The sequence below is a fragment of the Ictidomys tridecemlineatus genome, chromosome 11 (assembly GCF_052094955.1).
Source record: "Ictidomys tridecemlineatus isolate mIctTri1 chromosome 11, mIctTri1.hap1, whole genome shotgun sequence".
Classification (NCBI taxonomy): Eukaryota; Metazoa; Chordata; class Mammalia; order Rodentia; family Sciuridae; genus Ictidomys; species Ictidomys tridecemlineatus.
The window spans coordinates 2,547,305-2,570,329 of record NC_135487.1 but is presented as its reverse complement, the minus strand read 5'-3'; the positions used below and the strand labels follow the sequence as shown (position 1 = coordinate 2,570,329).

The window sequence follows — 23,025 nt, the reverse complement described above, 5'->3', positions numbered from 1 at the left end:
GAAAGTACTGCACCCAACAGGATGCAGGTCTGTTTTTCAAGTGGGAAAGATCATTTGCCAAGCCTGACTGCATGCTGCCCATAAACAAGCTTCAAAACTCTCATAGAGTTGATATTCCTCACGTAAGTGCTCTGCCCACCGTGGAATTAAGCTAGGAATCAAAAGAAAATCTGCAGCCATCCAGAAATTAAACGATTCACCTCCAAGCACTCCAGGAGTAACAGGGCAGTCACACTTAAAATCATAACATGTTGTCCTGGTCAATTTGATGTCACTGTGACCCAAAGTCCTGACAAGAACAACACAGAGGGGGAAAGTTTATTTTGGCTCATAGTTTCAGAGGTTCAGTCCACTGTGGGTCAACTCTATAGTTATGGGCTTCAAGTGAGGTAGATCATCATGGTGGAGGGTGTGGAGGGGAAAGCAGCTCAGGACAGGATAGCCAGGGAGAAGGGAGGGAGAGAGGGAGGGAGGGAGGATGGGAGGGAGGATGGGAGAGAGGATGGGAGGGAGGGAGGATGGGAGGGAGGATGGGAAGAAGGGAGGATGGGAGGGAGGATGGGAAGAAGGGAGGAAGGGAGGGAGGATGGGAGGGAGGGAGGATGGGAGGGAGGATGGGAGAGAGGATGGGAGGGAGGGAGGATGGGAGGGAGGGAGAGAGGGAGGGAGGGAGGATGGGAGGGAGGATGGGAGAGAGGATGGGAGGGAGGGAGGATGGGAGGGAGGGAGAGAGGGAGGGAGGATGGGAGGGAGGGAGAGAGGGAGGGAGGGAGGATGGGAGGGAGGATGGGAGAGAGGATGGGAGGGAGGGAGGATGGGAGGGAGGGAGAGAGGGAGGGAGGATGGGAGGGAGGGAGAGAGGGAGGGAGGGAGGATGGGAGGGAGGATGGGAGGGAGGATGGGAGGGTGGGAGGATGGGAGGGAGGATGGGAGGGAGGGAGGATGGGAGGATGGGAGGATGGGAGGGAGGGAGTATGAGAGGGAGGGAGAGAGGGAGGGTGGGAGGATGGGAGGGAGGATGGGAGGGAGGGAGGATGGGAGGATGGGAGGATGGGAGGGAGGGAGGATGGGAGGGAGGGAGAGAGGAGGGAGGGAGGATGGGAGGGAGGATGGGAGGAGGATGGGAGGGTGGGAGGATGGGAGGGAGGATGAGAGGGAGGGAGGGAGGATGGGAGGGAGGGAGAGAGGGAGGGAGGGAGGATGGGAGGAAGGGAGGGAGGGAGGGAGGGAGGATGGGAAGGAGGATGGGAGAGAGGATGGGAGGGAGGGAGGATGGGAGGGAGGGAGAGAGGGAGGGAGGATGGGAGAGAGGATGGGAGGGAGGGAGGATGGGAGGGAGGGAGAGAGGGAGGGAGGATGGGAGGGAGGGAGAGAGGGAGGGAGGGAGGATGGGAGGGAGAATGGGAGGGAGGATGGGAGGGTGGGAGGATGGGAGGGAGGATGGGAGGGAGGGAGGATGGGAGGATGGGAGGATGGGAGGGAGGGAGTATGAGAGGGAGGGAGGATGGGAGGGAGGGTTGGAGGATGGGAGGGAAGGAGGATGGGAGGGAGGGAGGGATAGAGATAGAGAAAATATAAACCACAAAGGCACAGCCCCGGTGACCCGCCTCCTCCAGCCACGCCCTACCTGCCAATAGTTACCACCCAGTTAACCCCTATCAGAGCATTAGTCCCTAACTAGATTAAAGTTCTGATAATTGAATCATTTCTCCTCTGAGCATTCTTGCATTGTCTCACACATGTAATTTTGGGGGATGGCTCACACTAGGCTGTAACGTGTGTTTGAACTGAGTATGACATAGGCCCCAGGTGGCCCTGGCTGGCATCCGGCAGACCCAGGTTTCACCCTTGCCCAGAACTTGGTCTCACGGAGCCTGCAGAAGCATGAAGGCCCTTGGAAGTCTCCAGTAGCCGGTGCCTGCCCTTCGCCACTAAGTGTGCGTGCCGCCCTTGCTGGAGCTGGAGCCTGGCTCTCCTGCCGGCAGCAGGACGTGCCAGGCAGCGCACTCCTAAGTCTTTGCAGGAACAAGTGCCTGTGGCTCACCCTCTGGTTCTCCTTGCGAAGCTTCTCTTTGCAAAGTGGAAAATATTGCTCTATTCTAAGCAAAGATAAAAGCGTTTGAAGCTCTCAAGTCTCTAATTCGTGTGATTATTCATCCTCACCTGCCCTTTTGAATCATCACCTCGGAGATACTGGATACCCTTGACTTCCAAAGGACGGCTTCTTGGAAATGCAAGTTGAGCTCCAATGACTACATCCACGCTCTGCTCAGCCTGCCCTCCAGCGGCCCGCTGAGCATAAAAGCCTGGTTAATTGCCAGTAAATAGTGGAATCATCTTTTGAAACAATGTAGCAAACATAATTAATTGAAATGATCTCAATGTGTTTCAGTGGTAAAACCACTTATGTAAGATGAACCACAGAGAGGGGAGGCAGGAGCGTGCGGTGTGTGCAGAGTGGTGGCCTCTGCAGGCGATCCTGTCAGTCCTCAACAGTCAGCCTTCGTTTTCTTATGTACTTTTTTCAGCTCAATAGAATAATGATTTATTACCTTATAGATTGTCAATGGAACTGAATAATTGGCAGTGCACTTATTATCTCAGTGTGCTGAGTTGAACGCTGGAAAAAGGAACTGAAAGCTGAGGTGTGAGACCAGGCTGAAGCGGAAGATGCTTTTCATAGAACCAGCAAGGGTGATGCACTCACCTGTCCATCATCCACCTGGCATTTATTAATCCTTCCATCCATCCATCCATCCATCCATCCATCCATCCATTCTTCCATCCATCCACCCATCCATCTATCCATTCATGCATCCAGTCATTCATCCATCAATCCATTCATTCATTCATTCATTCATTCATCCCACAATTCAGTACCTCATTGAATCAGTGATTATACAGGAGTTAGTGGTTTTCTCTGATTCTACCTCAAAGTCACCTGAATCTGGAATTTGTCCCTAAGACAGTGATAGGGTGGAGAAACGACCCCCAATCCACAGCACCTCCTTTGTCCCAGGGCTGGCACTCTGTGTACACATTCTGTCACTTATATCTTTGACAACTCTCAGGCAAGCCGTGCCATCTCCAGATGAGGGCTAGTCATTGGGTCTCCAAGAAGGACAAGCCACCCATGGTGGGAAGGTCTTTGGGGTGGTCCCCAGAGCCTTGCTCCTTCCTCTGTGCCACATGCAGCAAGTGCAGAGTGGCCTGGGCAGTAGGATTGCAGAGACCTGGAGAGCTGGGAGGTTTGGCAGCACCAGGACGTGTTAGGGAGGTAGGGCAAGGTGACAGGCATGGAGACAACTGGCATTGGGAAAAGAATCTGCAACTTATGGCTGCTAGGAGGAGAGGCCATGCCCTGTGTGCAGGGCCACTGGGGCTGTACCGGGACTGCTCAGGAGGCAGGAGGGGTGGGGAGAAGGCAGGGCCCAGGGACTTGTCGTTTCCTCTGAAGGACTGGCGAGGCAGCCTGGGCGGGTTTACAAAAGCTCACGACTGTGTGGTTTGAACAATTTTGCAGACTCTGGATTAAAGAGGTTCCTCTCTAATTGTGTAGGACTTGGCCTTGGGGGGAGGAATATTGGCCAGAGTGTGAGCTGCCCACATGAGGGAAGACGCTGGGTGGGATTTGAGTGCGTGGTTTGGAGGTGGGGGTTACTCACATGCAGGGAGGGCGATTGCTCTCCATGAACCAGCCCCAGGAGAAGCAGTCCCCAGGATCAGCGAGGACCCCCAGACTGCAGAGCCACAGACAGCACCGAAAATAGACAACAGGAAGCACAGAGAAAGCTCTAATTTCTGTTGGGGTTAGACTTTCCACCCAAAGAGTTTTTAAAAAATAAAAGCCTGGTTCTGGGAGTGGGAGGAAGATCCTGCTCTGCTTCAGAGTGGGCTGGCGCCCAGGGTGTGGTCTGTAGGCACTCGCCAGGCCAAGAGCAGGGGTTCCTCCAGACACCAACCAGTGAGGACCAGCCAGTGAGTGTCCTGGGTTGGGTTTCCGAAGCCTGAGACAAGGACTCCCGGGGCAGGGAACTTTGGAGGATCCCAGACGTGAGCAACCAGAGTGGAGATGCACCAAGGACGGGCTGCGGCTGTGGGCACATGAGGTCATTCCTGAGGGGAGCTCTCAGAAGAACCAGGTGCAGATGGCCTCAGCACTGCCACTGCCCCTGGGAGACCCGCCCTCCATCACTGCTCCTGTCTGCGGCGCTCGGGTGTCCTGGGAAGGCCAGGTGGGCCTCAGCGTCCTGCATCAGGGGAGCTCCAGGTAGAGCCGTCCAGGGGAGACGACCCGTTGGCTGCAGGAGCCACTGGGGAGGCACCGCAAGGTGGGGGAAGGTGTTGGGGAACGGAAAAGACGCGTTGGACGCGCCTGGGCTTCCTGACGCTATTCTAATCCACAGGAGCACGTGATGGCAAGCGACAGTTGTGACACTGGTCGTCCTGTCTGGTCTCAGGTCAAGGATCCATGTGCTTCTTTGGGGCACTCGGCTGCCTTCTGCTTTTGGGTGCCGCAGACCACCCAGCCCCAGCCTCCCCACTGGGTTCCAACACGAAGAACCAGATGTCTTCCCCGTGCCAGGCGCCGAGCTTGTTTAACTCCACGTTCACGTCCAGATCCTCCGCAGCCTGGCTTTGTTGTTCTTTCCCGTGGTCGTCTAATCTAAGTTCGGATATTGTTCTCCCCTCCGTACCTTTGCAGAGGGTTGGGTCTTTTCTTGAGCTGAAGGCTTGTGCGAGGGAGGCGTCTGGTTGTGAGTGTCAGACACCTAACTCAGGGAGGGTTAAACGAAGAAAAATGAGAATGTTTTGGCTTATGTAACTGGGAAAATTAGAAAAGCATCTTGCTCCAGGCATAGTTAGATCCAGGAACTCAAATAACATGGCTAATATTCTCCCTGTCTCTCGCACGGCCCTTTGCCCTCTGTTTCCTGCCCATCCTCCCTCCCTCCCTCCCTCCCTCCCTTTCTTGGCTTCGCCTTGTCCTGCAGTCAACTCCAGTTAGAGGCTCTCATGACCACGGGCGGCTCAGGACCCAGACCTCAATAGCAACCAAGAGAGAAGTCACTGCCTTGCTGCTGCTTGTGACACATCCCCGTGGGTGGGGTCCTTGGAAGCCCCTCTGGGATGGGGTCTGAAGTCCTGGAGACCCTCAAAGTGGGCACCGCACCAGAAGGAGAAAAGGAGATGAAGGGAAGGAGCTGCCCAGATGCACGGTCCTGTCTGAGAGACACGTGGCCTGGAGCTCACGTGGCCCCCCAGGCAGAGGGGGGAAGGCGGTGGGGAGAGGGGAGAGGCTCCACTGTGGAGGAGCGTCCTGCTGTGCCGGCCTCCTGCCGAGCATCGAGCATCCTTGGTGGTTAGGTGGCGTGATCCTCCCAAGCACACGGGAGGCCAGGCCAATCAGGGCCTGTGCTGTAAAGTGCAGTCAGGGATGCCCGTGTGTAGAGGGTTGGGACAGGACCCGAGGCCTTGCAGGGGCTCCAAGGCCATCACTCGCAGCTGTCAAGCCGAGCTGGCCTGGGCAGCAGGAACAGGATGTCCCTCACTCAGGCCGAGGCTGCTGGGCAGGGTGGGTGCAGTACATGCCCTGGTAGGTCAGACACGTGGTTGCTGCCTCTGTCCAGAGCAGACAGGTCCGTGGGCACGAGGGCAGAGGAGAGACCTGTCAGCAGGGGACGCAGGAGACACTGGAGTCCTGGGCACACAGGGGCCGTCCTGGAGAGAAGATCCAAAGGAGCATGGCTCAAACCTGGGCTCCTCCAACATGGCCCAGCTGGGTGGAGAGATGGAGAAGAGGGAAGAACGTTCCAGGAGAGGAGAAAGGAAGTCTAGGAAGCGGGGCTTCGGAAGGAAGGCAGCGTCCAGTGTCCAGTTCAACTTTGACAGGATGACATGGGGAGTCTCCTGGGCTGCAGGACAGTGCCACACCAAGACCACTTCACGGCAGTGGAAGGTGAAGAGCAAACGGGGGGCAGGTGGGCGAGTGGGCGGAGCACGTGGCTCATCACGAGTGGTCTCTCCAAACCACGGAAACCACAAACCAGGCAGAGCCCAGGAAGCCACGCGGGGCTGGCGAGGAGGAGAATTCCCGAGGTGGGATGGCCCCCGCTATTTGAATGGCGACTAGCCGCGTGAACTCATCCTATTTTCTTTCCCAAAACATTTTCTGGCCTTGTCCCCTGAGACAACCCAGCAGCAAGGCTGACCCACAGCGCAGGCCTTCTGCCACTCACACTGTGACTGCTGAATGCCAACGTCCCCCTGAAGGGCACGGGGTTCCCACAGTGGGATGTTCCAGACCTGGAGCAGTGACCATCCGCAGGAGCTGGGGTGGCCTGTGCCTGGAGTCAAAGGAGCCTTCCCAGTCCCCTGGGGCATGTCAGAGGGACCTGGGGACCAAAGGAGAAGGCTCCCTTTGGTCAACTACGGGAAAATTGAAGGCACTGTTGAGATTGTTGGTGAAACCATGAGCTCAGGATCTGCAGAAGGGAGAGAGGTGAGGCGCGAGGGGCCAGAGGAGTGGGGAGGAGGGGTGCGGCTAGCAGGCTCCTGGAGTCTAGAGGGGGCGGACACGGGGCTGCAGATGGCCACCTCCTCACGTGGCTGTTCCTGGGCCTTCCAGGAGACCTTTGGTGTCTCTTCTTACAAGAACCCCAGTCGTATCAGAGCAGGGCCCACTCTGAGGACCCCCTTCCCCTTAGAATCTCCCCGAGGACCCGTCTCCTAATACAGTCATGTTGGGCGTTGGGCCTTCAGCATATGAATCTGGGGGGCACAGTTCAGTCCATCAAAGACGGCAAGGGACCCAAAGTCCAGCATGTTGGATGGGTTGCTCTGTGAAGGAGAAACCAGGAAATCAGCCAAGATTTCAAGTGACCAGGACTTGGAGGTGCACAGCAATTTAGCAAAATGGCGGGGACCGAGGGACCAGCAGTGTTTACAAGAGGGTGATGGTGTCTGCACGTGAAGGGTCGAGGCAGCCATCCAGCCCCTGATCCAAGAGCTCTGGGTGCCTGAGAGTGCTGGGCAGGGAGGCACTGGAGTCCAGCGGAAGGGCTCCAGCCTCACCATTCCTGTTGTGCTGAAGGGTCCGGTCACAGGGCAGAGGGTCTTCGGAGGGAAACAACCATCACCCCGACCTGGAATCCCACTTTGAAAGGAAGTTGGAGGGTCATGGGGTGAACTGAAGGCTGAGACTCGGGGATGGAGAGACTCTGGCCTCCCAAGCATCACCCGGATCCTGTCCTTCTTAATTGTTATTCTCTCCTGAGCTCTGCTGATATTTGGAAGTCTGGGCCATGTTTTCTGTTGCAATTATGCGAATTTAGTTAAATGGCCCCACTGTTTACAAAGGCTGGTGCAAGCAGGAAGGTGTCAGGAGGCGTCTCTTCATCATGCTGCAGGGAGACGGCTGGGAGCCGGGTGGGCTGCGGGGCCTTCTGGCTTGTTCCCTTTCTGACTTGGGGGCCTTCTTCAACCAGCAGAAGGTACGAAGCAGTTTCTGTGCCTGTGAAGTATTCTCAAGCAGTAATTATTTTCATTATTAGCTTCACTCCTCTGCAATCACTCATCAGACTAATTTCTTTGAAGTGAGAGGATGAAATTTCAAATGGAGCATTCAAGTTCTTTTAATTGCACTCGAAGTAGGAATCTGCTGTGGGGTCTGTGTTTGGAGGCACGGGGGGCTTCTGCCACATGAGATAAGTCGCAGCCCGGGCAGCTCCAAGGTTTCCAGCATAGCGTGTGGGAAAAGGAGCCAAGGAGAAAAGTGGGAGCTCAACACAATTAAACCCGGAATGGCTGCCTTCCCGAGTAAACTCCTGCGGGTGAGTCGACACTGTTGGATTTTGAGATTAGATTTGTTTTTCAAACCCCTGTTTTCCCCAAACTGATTATTTTTGGTATTTTTGAACACACTTGCAGATTTCCCACGGAAAGTTCCTGTCCCCAACCCAGTTTCGGCTCAGGCCTGGGATCACACTTGGCAACGAGGGGACGGGAAGGTCCCTCTCACTGCCCTCCTGGGCTACACTGGCCCCGCCAAAATGGGACCGGCAGCGGAACCCACGAAGCCCAGACCTTGGCTTAAGGGGTCCTCGTGGAGGACGATGGCCGGACACCACTGGCTGTGGCAACGTCAGGAAGAGAATGAGGAGCAGGGTCTCGGGACATCACAGGGAGGGGCTGGCTTCCAGTCCAGCGAGGGGCCCTGGCAGATGGGTCCGAGGGGTGCAGAGCAGGGGTGCACTGTGGCCACTCTGGGGTGCACCGTGTCCCAGCAGGACTGAGGTTACGTTTCAAGGTGCCGTGGGCGTCCTCGCCCCCACATCCTTGGGGACCTCTGAGCCTGGCGCGGGGCTGCTCACCTTCCCCCCGCGTGCGTGGGCTGCGCCTGAGAAGTGATTTATGGGGCTCCTGCACACGGTCCCTGGCAGTCGGCTCTGTGGACGCGGGAGTCTGTCCATCGAATGCTGTAGTTTAATAATCAGGAAAAGCCCAGTCCATTTGTCATCCTGGGAGCCTGCAGAAGGAGATGGAGTCCGTCTGCAGTTTACTTGAGCTTAATTACCTCTCGGGTCAAGAGAGAGCGGAGACACTGAGAATTGATGGCACCTTGACAGGAGGAGGCTCAGCCACGGCCCGGGCCCCGCTGGGACCTGGAGAGACCAAGGCCACGCCTCCCCGTCCTCTGTGTCCTCACAGGCCTGAGCCCCCGCCTTCCCGGTCCTCCTGCTGACTCCCTGGAGGAAGGAGCCACAGTGACCACGTGCGCCTGGCCTCCCCGGTCCCCGGCACCGGCTCCCACACCCTCACAGTCCCCCCGGGGGTGAGGGCACTTCTGTTACCCACGGCAAGCCGCGTCGGATCCCCCTGGTTTGTGCTGGTGGCTTATTACTGGGGACCCTGGAGAGCTCCGGTGGAGACAGTGAGGCTGGCTGCCAGAGAAAACAGCCCCCTGATCCGAGGGTTGGAACCTTCAACCCTCCCAACTCCTGGTCTCCAGGGACAGTGAGAGGCTGGGACTGGACTGTGATGTCCAATGGCCAATAATCCAATCAATCGCGTCTGCCTAACGGAGCCCCCATGAAAACTGCCAAGGGACGGAGATCACAGAGTTGCTGGGTCGTGGGCACCCTGCGCTGCTGGGAGGTGGCAGGTCCAGAGGGCACCAAGGCTGGGCTGTCCGCGCCACACCTTGCCCGATGTATCTCCGCGGCTCCTGAGAGGCGTCCTACATAATGAAACTGCCATTGTCAGGGTGGACCTTCCCTGAGTTCCATGTCCATCCTGGCACATTGCCAGACCTGTGTGAACCCTGAGTGGGAGGCCGCGGGCAGTAGAGCAGGTCACCTGGGAGCCTGGCCCTCAAGAAGGGCTTCAGTATCGGGGTCTGAGCCCTCCACCCATGGGGTCTGGGCTAACTCTGGGCAGTGTCCGAGGTGAGGCGTGCTCAGTGGGCATCAGGGAAACACCACTGACCGTAGTGTGAGTGGCAGCAAGAAGGTGGACAGCTCAGGAGGTGGCGCTCCCAGGACCACCCCAGACGCCGGCCAGAAGCCTCCTAGTTGCGGGATACTTCATGTATCATGGCCACAGAACGGCTCTGACACGGAGGCTCCTCTTGCATTTTAACTAACTTCGGAGAGAGAGATGAAAACACCTCCTATCTGCAGGTGCCAACAGATTCTTCTAGTTGACACTCTGGAGTTTGGAGACTCAACAAAAGATGGCCTAAATGGCACGGTCACCAAATAGCCAATGGACCTGTCATCGTACCAACTCCTGAGCGTGGTCAGTGCCATGGGGTGGCCTGGTTTTGAGATCTGCCGAGCAGTGTGCCAAGGACCCCGTTACCCCCGGTGATGCTGGACACAGCTCCGGTGGAGACAGTCTCAGGGGGTGACATGCAGGGTCTGAAGCCCCCCACCTTGGAAGGCTCCCACTGCACTGCCTCTAGAGATGGGCCACCAAGCGCCTGCAAGAGTCTCTCCTTGTTGCTAACGAATTTCTTTCTCTCCGTTCACTGTGGAGAGATTTCCATTTCCTTTGTGGGTCAGTTCACAAACCTCCAAAACTAATAAGCTCAGAGCAAAACCCCAGTGAGGAAGTGTTTACTTTTGTTCCTCGGCCACCTGAGCTGGTTTTATTAACACGGCGCTCGTAATTCTACATCTGCAAAAGCTTTGTACATTAATGTGCAGGAAAGATCAGACCCAGCACATGCCTTGTCATGCTCCATAAAAATTTAATGGAAAATAAAACGCACTGTTCAGAGGATCAATACTGTTATTCTCTCTCAGCAAACTGTGAATTATTGTTTTCATAAAATAATAATAATGCCAGCATATTGATGTTGAATGGGGACTGGGTCTGTTGTCAAAAATGAAGTCATATTTAATCTTTTAATGCCTTCCTGCGTACACACCCACACTGGAGCTGGGCATCTGTCGCTCTCCAAAGACAACACCAACCACATTCTCGTATTTCAGCAGAACCACAGTTCCAGGGCCTTGTGCCTTCGTTCTACATGGGCAGACATTAAAGGCCTCTGCTGGCCTCCTCATGGGCACCAGGAGCCCAGGGTGGCTTAGCCCCTGGGATCAATGGCCCCTGCAGTGCTGACCGACCCCACAGCTCCGTGGTCCTGCTCTGGAGGAGCTCATTTTATGGAAACGTGGCAGCCCCTGGGCCTGGCCTGGCTGTAAGTGACAGATTGTCTCTGTGGCCAGACTCAGTGCGGGAACGCTCTCCCCCATGTGCTCTCCATGACCACCAAATCTGCACCTCAGGTCACTGGGGAGGGTCCCTGCTGACCATCAGGACTTGGCTCAGTGCCTGGTTTGCTTCATGCTGATGACCAAAAATGCTGACTCAGAACAGCCTTCGCTGCCGCCCATCCGTGAGGTTTCGGCACCCTGGACCCTGGCTTACTGTGGTGAACCGTGGTCTCCTTGTACGGCCTCTGGATGTCCTTCCTCCGTCCCCAACTCAGACCTGAACGTGGGGCCCGGTGGGGGCCTCCAGGGTGTCAGACAGGTCAGGGTTCTGGTGACAAGATACAGTCCCTCTGGGAAGGTGGGAGCCTGGTGCAGAGAGCCTGTGTGAGCCTGGGGAGGGAGCCGGGCCTGGTGCATCCTACCGCAGGCGTGTGGCTCTCCAGGTCCCCGCGGGGCTGGGTGCAGTGAACAGGGGAACCCAGAAACTCCAACCATGGGGCCCAGGAAGACCGGGAGCAGAAACGTTCCTCTCTGTACCAGGTTCCCAGACAGGGCTCCAGCCCTGCCACCGGCTGCCTGCCGGGGTGGAGGCTGTGGGGCCACCGCGGAGCCCCACCTCTCCAGGCACCTCAGAGGTGCAATGGAGATCTGATAACTCAGGGGACCCTCTGGAGGGTGACATTAACGAGACGAGACTGTTTTGTTTTTTTGTTCTTTTAATTGGAAGAGTAGGTACACCAACTGAAGTTTAGAATAAGTCAGGGGCCTGAACCGAGGTCAGCAGACAGTAGACACAGGCCGAGTCTGGTCTACTCCCGTCTTTACCAATAAAGATTTATTGGAACACAGCGGTGCTCTCTGTGCACGCACTGTCCATCTCTGCTTGTGCATTATAACAGGACAGCTGAACACTGGGACAGGCCGTATGGCCACCAAACTAAAACCTTTACCATCTGGTCCCCGACAGAGAGGAATTTCTCAAAACCCAAGCGAAGTGCCAGAAAGTGAAAGAGTAAAGAGAAAGTGGGTGGTTTAAAAGGGGCCTCCAAAGTGTGAAGAGAACATTATGTGGAGTTGCAGGAAGAGAGAAAAGATCAGCTGCGGAGGGGAGACTCTGCGGACCCCAGGAGTCGGCGCTCCACCAGGAAGGTCCCCGGTCTCCAGTGCCAGGGGCAGGGAGGACTCGGGGGGCTGGGGGAGTACGTGCTGGGCTGGGTTTCTTCTGTCCCTCTAGCAGATGAAGTAGGACACTCTTGTCCCCCTGGTGGCCGTCTTGGAGGAAATGGACGTATGGACTTGTGCCTTCCTGCTTCCTGCTTCCTGCAGAACATTCTATTTCTCAATGAAAACGGCTTAAAGACGCGTCACAGCAGAAAGAAGACCTGCTAGGAGCTGAGCAGTGATGACAGCGAGGCCCATCAAGCCCGGGAAGGGTCAGCCTCAGGGTCGTACAGAAACAACCACCGTCCGTGCTAGAAAGACGAGAGCGAGCAGAAAAACCAGAACTAGAAAAGGCACACCCCAACAAGGACAACAACTCACCCCTAGGAGAACCAGTAAGAAAATCCTGGCAAGACGCATGTTGAGAGGGAGAGAAAGCACAACTTGCCATTACGAGACGCGGGGAGAGAGAGGACCACGATCCTACAGACGGTAAAGACAGACCAGCGTCACGAGCAACCTTCTACCCGTCAACACACGGGAAACACGGGGTTACATGGAAGCATTTCTTTCTTTCCTTTAAAGTTACCTCTTACCAAGTCTGACCCAGGAAGAAAAAGAGGATTTTATTAGGCCTGTGTGGTGTTGAATGCCTGTCCCCTCTAAAACTACCGTGTGTGGGCAGCCGCTCTGAATGACCACGCCTTCCAGTCCTGAAGCTCGAGGCTCTGGCCAGTCACTACGTTTCGTGGGACTTGGGCGTTGTCCCCTCTGGGATAGCCAGGTGTGGCTCCAGGTGCAGGCGTCACCAGGGGTTCAGCTCCGCTCACTGTTCCTTGGAACCCTACCCCGGGCCTCACTTGAATGGCTTCTCTCAATAAGAGGGTTCACAGTGCTCCTCGCTCTCTTTCCTGGGACCCCTAAGGTCAGAGGAGCTGTCACAGGACCCAAGGAAAAAGGCATTTCTCTGCCTCTGTGTGCCTGGTCATTTCTGCCAGCCCAGTTCATCTGGAGTGACCGTAAGTGTTTAGTGGTGGGACGCGACACTGTGTTATAAATGGAGTCCCCATGTGACTGTGCTGGCAGGGGGCTTGGGCAGCTGTTGGAGTCCTGAGTGGGTCAGGCTGCCATGGGGTGGGGGCAGGCCTCTCCCCTGCCCTCTGCCCTGCAAGGGCACAAGTGTCCTCCTCTCCAGGGGGTGCCCGGCTCAAGGCGCCCTCTTGGAAGTGGGAGACCTGGTCCTACCTTGCTGGAGCCTTGTTATCGACTCCCTAGACTCCGAAGCTGTGAGAGAAAAGTTCTGTTGGCTATAGATCACCCAATCTGTGTGCTTTGTCAGAGCAACACGAAATGCATCAGCCCCGTAACTGACCGGCCCCTGAGCTCCCAGTTCAGACCTTCTCATGGAGAGCATCAGCCTCCCCGCTGCCCTGCGAGGGCTTCCCACCACTCAGGGAAGAGAGGGCCGCCATGCTGCCACCTGCACCAGCTCACAGGGGGACCAGGACCCAGGCCACCTCATGTCAGCCGTGTGACCTCGGAGCCCAGGCTGTGGGAGGTCTTTGTGAGTCGGGGACAGTCCGAATCCAGGTCCATTTCTGCCCATGAGGATCCAGCTGCCACAGGAATTATCTGCTCAGGGAGAAAACCGGCAGAACGTGTCCAGCAACCATGTTCAATGTGGGACCCGGGAAGCACATGGCCACGGTGCCCGAGAGAGTGGGGACAGGAGGGAGCCACAGGGTGGCCTGGAGTGGGAAGGACCTGGGGACACTTCCCCTCCCTCGGGGTGGGGGACACACCAGGACCCCTGTGTTGAGAAGATGGAGGAGAAGGGAAGCCACAGGGCGGAGACGGCTTGGTCACGGGAGGGGACACCACGCAGGGGCCCCGTGCTGGAGCCACCCAGGGAGCCCCAGCCCACACCCAGAGCGGAGCCCTGAAAGGCTGAGGGGGGAAAGCAGGCCAGACACCCCGGCTCCACCCCAGGCCCAGGTTCTGACCCAGGGAGGCAGGCAGAGCCCCGAAGACCAGGGCCTTGGAGCACCCAACACCTCAACAGCCTGCAGACACAGGTGACACAGACGATGGCATTGGGGGCGATGACGTGAAAACAGCTGCTGGCCACACACGTGCTGGAGAACGCGGCGGTATCACCACGAGGAGACAGGAGGCGGGAAGGCCCGACTGGGCTTCTCTAGGTGAGGTGCAGGCCAGGGTTAGCAGAGAGCGGAGACTGCGGCAGAGACCTGTGAGGCCACAGCACAGCCAGAACCAGCTGGGGGGACAGGAGGAGAATGACCTGTGATCCCTGCGAGGGGACCAAGGCAGGTCAGAGCGCTTCTCTGCAGGAATCACAGGTGCACAGTCAGAGGGGCACAGAAGCCTCCGGAGAAAGCAGGGGTGAGATGTCCCAATTTTGATGGAAACAGAAGCCCACGTATCCCAGCGTCTCAATGAACCTGACCCAAAAAGGCAGTAGCGGGCCTGTCAGCACACAGCGGTAAAACCCCGGCACAAAGAGAAACCTTAAGTGCACCCAGGAGCAGAAGTAAGTGCGGAAGCAGAGTTCTCATCACAAGTGTCAAAAGACAGCCAGGAACCAGTTTAAAAGGCTGTAGCAGCACGCTCCCAGCCAGAATTCAGTGTGAACAGAAACAGTTCTCAGAGTAAATGCAGAAACACACGGGCTTTTAGAGACACAAAAGGCTGCGAGAACTCAGTGCTCTGCATGAAACGTTGGAGGAATTTTCCAGCCGGAAGGAGGAGATGCCAGGTGAGGGTTGGCTCTGCAGAGACAGAGAGAGCCACAGAGGGGGCCTGCATGTCCACAAATGGCACACAAGTCTCTCTCTCTTTAGACCTTAAAGGCACACAGCTTAATGTGAAAACGATAAGTGCAAAAATAAACATGTATCGTGCCTGTGAACTGATGGTATTCAGATATATGATATCAATGGCCCAAAATCTAAGAGGGTAGAGGGAGCTGTGTTCTCCTCAGAGCTTCACACCACAGTGCGGGAGGCCACCAGGCGGGCAGGAGACGGGACCAGCTGCCAACTGGACCAGCAGACGGGACGGGGCGAGGGGTGCAGGCTGCAGGTGGACAGGTGTCTTACCTGGAGTCAGCAGAACACTCGAGCGATCCAGAAGGAGAAGAAAGAGAATAAGAACACAAAATAGACGAACAACCAAGAGCCAAATGCTAGATTGCAATCCCACCGCGCTGAGGGCCCCAGGATGGGACAGAGGTCTTGAAGATGTGTGATGGACCGGCAGCGAGGCCGGCCAGTCTGCAGGTGCGTGGGCCCCAGGATGCACCCTGAGCACAGCAAGGAGGCGGGTGGCTGTTCCACCAACAGGCGGGGAGGTTGGATGGTGCCCGGTGAAATGCCACAGCAAGAAACCTGACTCCCTCTCGCCCCGCGCCACCAACTCCATCCCAAGGGGATCAGAGACGGAGGGGAGGCAGAAGGCAAGGCTTCCGGGCCACCGAGACGTTCTCGGCAGGTAGCTCCAGGGGTCAGTGGGTCCACTGTGACTCTACAGTATTCCTATTAAAGACAGCAAAGGCCTCTAAACACACACAGAGAACGGAATGTAAACATCCAGTGACAAAGAGCCTGGAACTGCATACAGTAGGAAGATAACTCCCAAGTACACAGTCCTGGAAAGACGTCCTGCCAGCAGGCCGGCGTGTTGGTGAGTCCCCCTGGGAGCGGCAAGGTGCAGATGGCAGGGGTCCAGGGGTCCCGAGGGCCCAGCTCATGGTGTTAGACAGCGAGCTCCCCGCACGGTGGGATGCTCAGGGTCCCTGGGTCAGTGTGTGACAGCTGCCCTGAGCGCCCCTGACTGAAGCAGCCATGACTGGTTCATGGGGGTGGGACATCACCCCGCCTCAGGGCACAGAGGCTGGCACCACCACGGCAGCCACCGATGTCCCCGGATCCCTGAGCCTTCAGCTCTGGACTGGCACCCCATCTCTCATAAACAGTCACAGGGCCCTCAGACCCATGGGGACGGAGTCACACGCACCTGTGGCTGGGACGGGCCACCTAGCCTCATGTCCAAGAGGGACGGGCACAGGGGCCGTGTCATGGGGAGCTTGTGCTGTAATGACCCACCCAGGGACGGAGGGAATCCCCAGGGATCTGATCCCCGCAGAGACATGAACAGCGAGAGGTGATGAGGAGACCACAGAGGAGACCGCGAGCTGAGGCGAAGGAGGCAGACCAAGATGGGACTTTCCCTGCAGAACACGATCAAACTGAAACAGCAAAGCCCAGCCTCATCTCATTCCCGCGCGTACCACACACCTGTAAATGACCAAGGGTCGCGGGATCATACCATGAAAACACTAACGTAAGTGAAGTACACCAGCCTGCGTTTTGGTGCTGTGCTTGCACTTTATTTTGAAGTCATTCGCAGGCTTCCTCCAGCCACACGAGGTTCCACATCCAACGTCTATCAACGTAATCCCTTCTGACAAAAGTAGAGGGGGGAACACGGAATCCCACAGATGACACTGGGAAGACAGCTCATGGAATCTAGACCCATTCGTAACAGCCCCTACGTAAAGCAGGTTTAGTGACGACCACTCAGCATGACACAGACTGTTTACCAACAGCTAACAAGATTGTCATCCTGCATGGGAACACCACGTGTCTTGACCCCATCGCAGCCAGGGTTCCGCCCTGGTGACCGCGGCTCCGCTTGGCCCTGCTACTGCAGAGACGGTGCCAAAACCAGACAAGGAAAGCCTGGGGGTGGACATGGAGAGACGTGACCGCACTGTCCTTCTGCTGCGCTCTGATTGTGTGGGTCTGATGGCGTAATCGTTCAAGGGAGACAGGTAAACAAGACACCAGTGCTAGGGACGGAACTCAGCGGTGGGGGGTGGGGGTGGCCAACAGAACACGTGTGACACTTGGTGTCGTTTCCCTGTGTGGCCAGTGAGCTCCGAAACGCATCAGCCACCAAAACAGCCCAGGGGAGCCGGGCGTGGCTCAGAGGCAGAGCACTGCCCGTCACGCGCGGGAGCACCAACCTCCGCACACGCGGGAACACAAGCCACACGAGCGGTTCATGTAAGAGGGAGACAGGGAGTGGTCTCTGCTGGTTGTTTGGTTCGTGACCTGGGGGGTCGTTTTGGACATAGAAGAAAAAGTTCTGAGATTCCCACGTGGATGAATTAGCAGTGGGAACGGCCCGGGGTATGTGGAAAAGAAAAACAGCAGGAGGCCCCCAGGGTCTTGGAGCAGACTGGGGGACACTCCCTCAGAGGGCTTCCAGAGCCACTGAGCAGAGAATCCTTCCCTGGGCTTGAGCGCGAGGACCGGGAAGTGGTGGGTGGGCACGGCCGTCTTCCTGGAGGAGAGTGGTCTGCTCTGCCCCCAGGTGCCTGCCACGAAGCTTCCCGATGGATCCATGGCAGCTGCCAGGCGCGGTGCGTCTCCAAGGGAAGGTCACACAAACAGGCCTGGAACCCAGAGGGCAGACTAGAAACCTGCTCTGATCCAGTCCCAAGAGAAGTAGGAGGGAGAGTTCCCAGCCCAGGCGACGAGGCGGCAGGCGAGGGGTTAACAACTGCGTCTGAAAGGCGGATGGGAAGGCCCGGACATTCACAAGTGGGGACACACACTCATTAGCAGCCCGAGAAATGCAACATCCCCGCGTGACAATCAGACCTAAAGCCCCGGCGAGCTTTAGCGCCCATGGTTGGCAAGACACCCGGAGAGCAGTCTGGCCTCTGGTGGAGACGAGGCTTCTGAGCCATCAGAAAGCGCCTGACAACACCAATTAAAGTAAAAATATGTGTCCCTCCTTTCTCAGAGAAGTACAAATGCCAGTCCCTAAGGTCAGATGCATAACGAGTTTCCGCAGCTGCGTCGTGAGAAGGCACCCTGAAGGACAGAATTATGCTCATCAGGCAGGGGACGCGGAGGAGGAAGTGGACAAGACACACGCCCCATCCGTGTGCTTGAGAACATGGGTGTCGCATCTCTGTGTCGCGATGTGGGGTGCAGAAGGACATGTGCTGGGGACAGAGGCAGAGGCCTGCGAGGGGATCCCACTGCTCACTCGCGTGAGCGAGCACGTGTGTGTCCGTGTGCGTGGACATGACAGAGGCAAGGGCGATCCGGGATTGAGCCGAGTTCGCCCACTTCCACTCCACGGTGACAGGCAACGGCCTGGGGGCTGAAGAGCGAGAATCTGCAGATCAGACTGCGGCTCCTAACCTCCCCCTGGGCCGTGTCTGCGTCCTTCATCCCTGGGCCTTCGTCCCTCATCTTGGACGTGGTGACCATGAGCACATCTACCTTCTGGTCCTGGGTGGGCAGGGCATGTGTCAGACCCAGGTGAACAGATTAGTGCAGGTGGGAGCACAGTAGGCCCTCACCACTGTGGTCCGATCACTTACAGGACAGGGGGAAGCGGAGGGGGTCGGCTTGCTGACTCTGTCTGTGCGCCCAGTACCGCTCCTCACTGACCCGGGTGGGTGGGTGGGCTTGCTCTCCCTCTGAGTCCCCGGAATCTTCCAGGTATGCAGCTGTAACCCCAGGAAAACCAGTCTTACTTCCTCTTGATCCTGATTTTAAGATTTTTCTTCTCCTACTATGTCAGTGAATAACAGTATTCAAACGGTACCCTGTTTTCTGATTTTAATGGAGGATACTGTCGATGGTTCTATAATAGTATTAATGATAATGACTGAAGGATGCTGTGGGGCTCTTCGCCCTTCAGACCGCGTCTGATGCTTGTTTGGAATGAGTTCACCTTTTCACATTTAACCAGTGTCTTCCATATGGAGTTTGTTGACTGTCTTCCTAGGCCCCTTCCGCATCTTGTTTCCCATTGTCCATGTTTTCAGGAAAAAACGGTGGTGGTAGATGTAAAAAAATTCAACGGTGCTTCTTTCCATTTGGGGGTTGAACCGCTTGGTTTAGTGGCCGGTTTTCCTGGCCCTGCTGGGTAGGGCCTGCTGACATCACGGGGAGAGCCACTTGCACCCCAGCAGGTGGGCCCTGCACCTCCTTGCTCTCCACTTCCGGCTGTGGCTTCGCTCAGGGGCCTGTGCTGGGGGTCGGAGGCTACACCTGTGTAGAGGGAGGGCGCTCCTGGAACCCTGGGCAGGGCTTCCTCCCAGGACGGGGCGTCGTACGTGGGGCTGGCAGTACTGGTTTGAATAAGAGCAGGTGGGGCTGGTTCTCCTAAATCGCATGAGGCAGCTCCGAGGCGGGACTCCAGGCAGGGCTCCAAGGTTCCCTTCTCCTGCAGGGTCTGCTCCACGGACCACAGACCTTACCTGGAGCTTGTTCAGTCGCTGCTTCTTTCCACTGTCCTCTGGGCTGCTCTCCAGCCTTTACTCTTGTGATGGGTCTTTTCAAGTTTTCTGCTTTGTTCTGGGTCTTGGTGTCATTTATAATTTTTATAGAGATTTTTTCAATAAAAAGAAAAATCTTACCTAAGGATTGAGGTGCATCACCTAAGGCTCTATGTCCTCCTGCATCTGCCCCTGCCCCAGGTCAGGAGCTCCCTCCCTCCGGCCCTCCCTCCCTTCCTCCCTCTCTTCTTTCCTCCCTCCCTCTGAACCTCCCTTTCTCCCTCCTTCCCACCCTCCCTCCCTACTTTCCTCCCTCCCACCCTCCCTCCCTCCTTTCCTCCCTCCCACCCTCTCTCCCTCCTTTCCTCCTTTCCTCCCTCCCTCTGTCCCTCCCTCCCCCCTTCCCTCCCTCCCTCCCTCCTTTCCTCCCTCCCACCCTCTCTCCCTCCTTTCCTCCCTCCCTCTGTCCCTCCCTCCCCCCTTCCCTCCCTCCCTCCCTCCTTTCCTCCCTCCCACCCTCTCTCCTTCCTTTCCTCCTTTCCTCCCTCCCTCCTTTCCTCCCTCCTTCCCACCCTCCCTCCCTCCCTCCCTCCCCCCTTCCCTCCCTCCCTCCCTCCTTTCCTCCCTCCCACCCTCTCTCCCTCCTTTCCTCCTTTCCTCCCTCCCTCTGTCCCTCCCTCCCCCCTTCCCTCCCTCCCTCCCTCCTTTCCTCCCTCCCACCCTCTCTCCCTCCCTCCCTCCTTTCCTCCCTCCCACCCTCTCTCCCTCCTTTCCTCCTTTCCTCCCTCCCTCCTTTCCTCCCTCCTTCCCACCCTCCCTCCCTCCCTCCTTTCCTCCCTCCCTCTGTCCCTCCCTCCCTCCTTCCCTCCCTCCACCCCTCCCTCCGGCCCTTCTTCCCTCCCCCCTTCCCTCCCTCCCTCCCTCCTTCCCTCCCTCCCTCTGTCTCTCCCTCCCTCCCTCCCTCCCTCCCTCCTTTCCTCCCTCCCACCCTCTCTCCCTCCTTCCCTCCCTCTGTCTCTCCCTCCCTCCCTTCTTCCCTCCCTCCCTCCCTCCCTCCTTCCCTCCCTCCCTCTGTCTCTCCCTCCCTCTCTCCCTCCCTCCCTCCCTTCCTTCCTCCCACCCTCCTTTCCTCCCTCCCTCTGTCCTTCCCTCCGGCCCTTCTTCCCTCCCCCCTTCCCTCCCTCCCTCCCTCCCTCCCTCTGTCTCTCCCTCCCTCCCTCCCTCCTTCCCTCCCTCCCTCTGTCTCTCCCTCCCTCCCTCCCTCCCTCCCTCCCTCCTTCTGTCTCTCCTTCCCTCCCTCCCTTCCTTCCTCCCACCCTCCTTTCCTCCCTCCCTCCTTCCCTCCCTCCCTCTGTCTCTCCCTCCCTCCCTCCCTTCCTTCCTCCCTCCCTCCCTCCCTCCCTCCTTCCCTCCCTCCCTTTGTCTCTCCCTCCCTCCCTCCCTCCCTCCCTCCCTCCCTCCTTCTGTCTCTCCCTCCCTCCCTCCCTTCCTTCCTCCCACCCTCCTTTCCTCCCTCCCTCCTTCCCTCCCTCTCTCTGTCTCTCCCTCCCTCCCTTCCTTCCTCCCTCCCTCCTTCCCTCCCTCTCTCTGTCTCTCCCTCCCTCCCTCCCTTCCTTCCTCCCACCCTCCTTTCCTCCCTCCCTCTGGCCCTTCTTCCCTCCCCCCTTCCCTCCCTCCCTCCCTCCCTCTGGCTCTCCCTCCCTCCCTTCTTCCCTCCCTCCCTCCCTCCCTCCTTTCCTCCCTCCCTCCGCCCCTCCCCCTTCCCTCCTTCCCTCCCTCTGTCTCTCCCTCCCTCCCTCCCTCCCTCCCTCCTTCCCTTTCTCCCTCCCTCTGTCTCTCCCTCCCTCCCTCCCTTCTTTCCTCCCTCCCTCCCTCCCTCCTTCCCTTCCCATGCTCATAGGTACAAAAGCCCTAAAGGGAGCTCCCAACAGTGGGATGCGAGTAGACTCTGAGGTGGCCCTCGGATGGTGTGGGGCACCCTGTGGCCACCTGAGTGACTGGATCGGGCTGTCTCTGCACGGTGACTTGAACAGAGCAGCGCTCAGGGAAGTGCCCATCATGTGATCAGAATCCACAACATGATTGACAATGGCACCTCCTGGGTGTAATGTCCCTACACTTACGGTGGCCTGTCACACGGCAGCCTCTCTGTCCCTGGGGTTCTTCTCATGTAAGAGTGGAAGCCCAGGAGCTTCCTTGAGGTGCCGCAGGGCTCAGCAGGAGACGCTCGGGTGGCTGTGGAGCAGCAGATGCCTGAGAGTCAGCCCTTGGAGCCCCGAGTTCCCGTCACAGGTTCACCCGGTCGTGGGTCGCGGTAGCAGCCTGGTGGAGGGGCACATGCTGTGGTCCGGGTACTTGGGAGGCTGAGGCAGGGGTCACTGGCGCTCCCTAGGTGGACACCACATGGGACGGCAGAGTGACACTGGGCCTCAAGGGGAAAAGAAAGATCCTTTGCACCAGCCTCGGGCACACATTTCTTCTTGTCACCCCCCTCAACAGCGCAGCCAGCTTCTATCCGCACAGTGTTTACATCCTGTTGGGCACGGTCAGTCGCCTGGAGATGGTGGAAAGCCTGGGGACCACACGAGTCATATGCAAACCCTGCGCCATTTTATCTAAGGCGCAGGAGCAACCCCTGGGTTTTGACGCCTGTGGGGTCCTGGAAGGGATTCCCTGCAGACCCCAAGGTGCCATCTACGATCTCATGGGCCCCCCAAAAGGCCCAGGATGGCGCACAGCAGGCGTCAGGTGCCAAGACCTGTGTGGGGAGGGGCTGCTGTGGAGAGACACTGAGAAAGAACCGCGTCAGCCAAAAGCAACGTGGAAGATGAGAGATGGCGTTGGTGTACAGACGTCTGTCCCTGCACAGTCTGTGTGCAGACATGGTTCTTACGACAAACGAACAGCTTTCTTAATCTGTAAAACAAAATGGTGCAGAAAGACCGAGAGGAGAAGACTGTCAAAAAAAGAAAAAGACCCAGCGGCTGTGGAGGCTGAGGCAGGAGGATTGAGAGTTCAAAGCCAGCCTCAGCAACTTAGCAAGGGAGCAACTCAGTGAGACTCTGTCTCTCAATAAAATATAAAAAGGGCTGGGGATGTGGCTCAGTGGTTAGGCACCCCTGGGTACAGTCCCTGGTGAGAGAGAGAGAGAGAGAGAGAGAGAGAGAGAAAGTGGAGGAGTGGCTTCTTCCAGGACAGCGAGGATTCCCGAGGTGGGACACTAGAAGACTCTGCGGCCTAATTGAGAAAATGAAATAAAACGCACGTGAGCAGGGAGGGGAGGGAGGAAGACCCCCGGCACAGAAGGCAGAGAGCCCTGAGCCTCAGGGAGGCCACATCTGCAGGACGGAGGGGGCCGGCCACAGCCACCCTGGCCGGGTCTCAGCCGGAACCTGCCAATCCACACCAGGCTTTTCTGAGCCCCGCTTGGTCCACCTGTACCCTCCCTTCATCCCATCGGAAGGCCTTACCACTACAGTGGCCACCCCTAGATGGGGCTGGGAGTGGCCCCAGACCTCCCAGGTAGGGTGCCCTGTATTCAACCCGTGTCCCCTGACTCTGGGCTTTGCTCTGCCTTGGTCCCACTGGGCTCTCCCATGGACGCGTCCTGTGAGTGCAAAACACTCCCACATCCGACCAGGCTCTGATGGACGTTCCCCCTTGAGCACCTGCGCAGGCTTGGCCCCGCTGGTCTGTAAGAGGCAAGATTTCCACACGGCCCTCCTCCTACTTACCAGGACCGTCTTTGGCAGCTTAATTCGGGGAGGGAGTAGGGGCTGGTGAGCAGCCGCAAGGAAAACTGTTCGTGGGACTCGT

The 23,025-nt window shown here is 57.5% G+C and overlaps 1 long non-coding RNA gene across 1 annotated transcript; it reads right to left on the bottom strand.

Moving 5' to 3' along the window:
- Positions 1-11,422: 11,422 nt before the first annotated feature.
- LOC144367839 (uncharacterized) lies at positions 11,423-22,367 on the bottom strand. Its single transcript, XR_013427344.1, has 2 exons — positions 21,333-22,367; positions 11,423-19,294 (listed from the first exon to the last, which is right to left on the bottom strand). It is a non-coding gene; the product is annotated as an uncharacterized LOC144367839 (long non-coding RNA).
- Between the last annotated feature and the right edge of the window lie 658 nt (positions 22,368-23,025).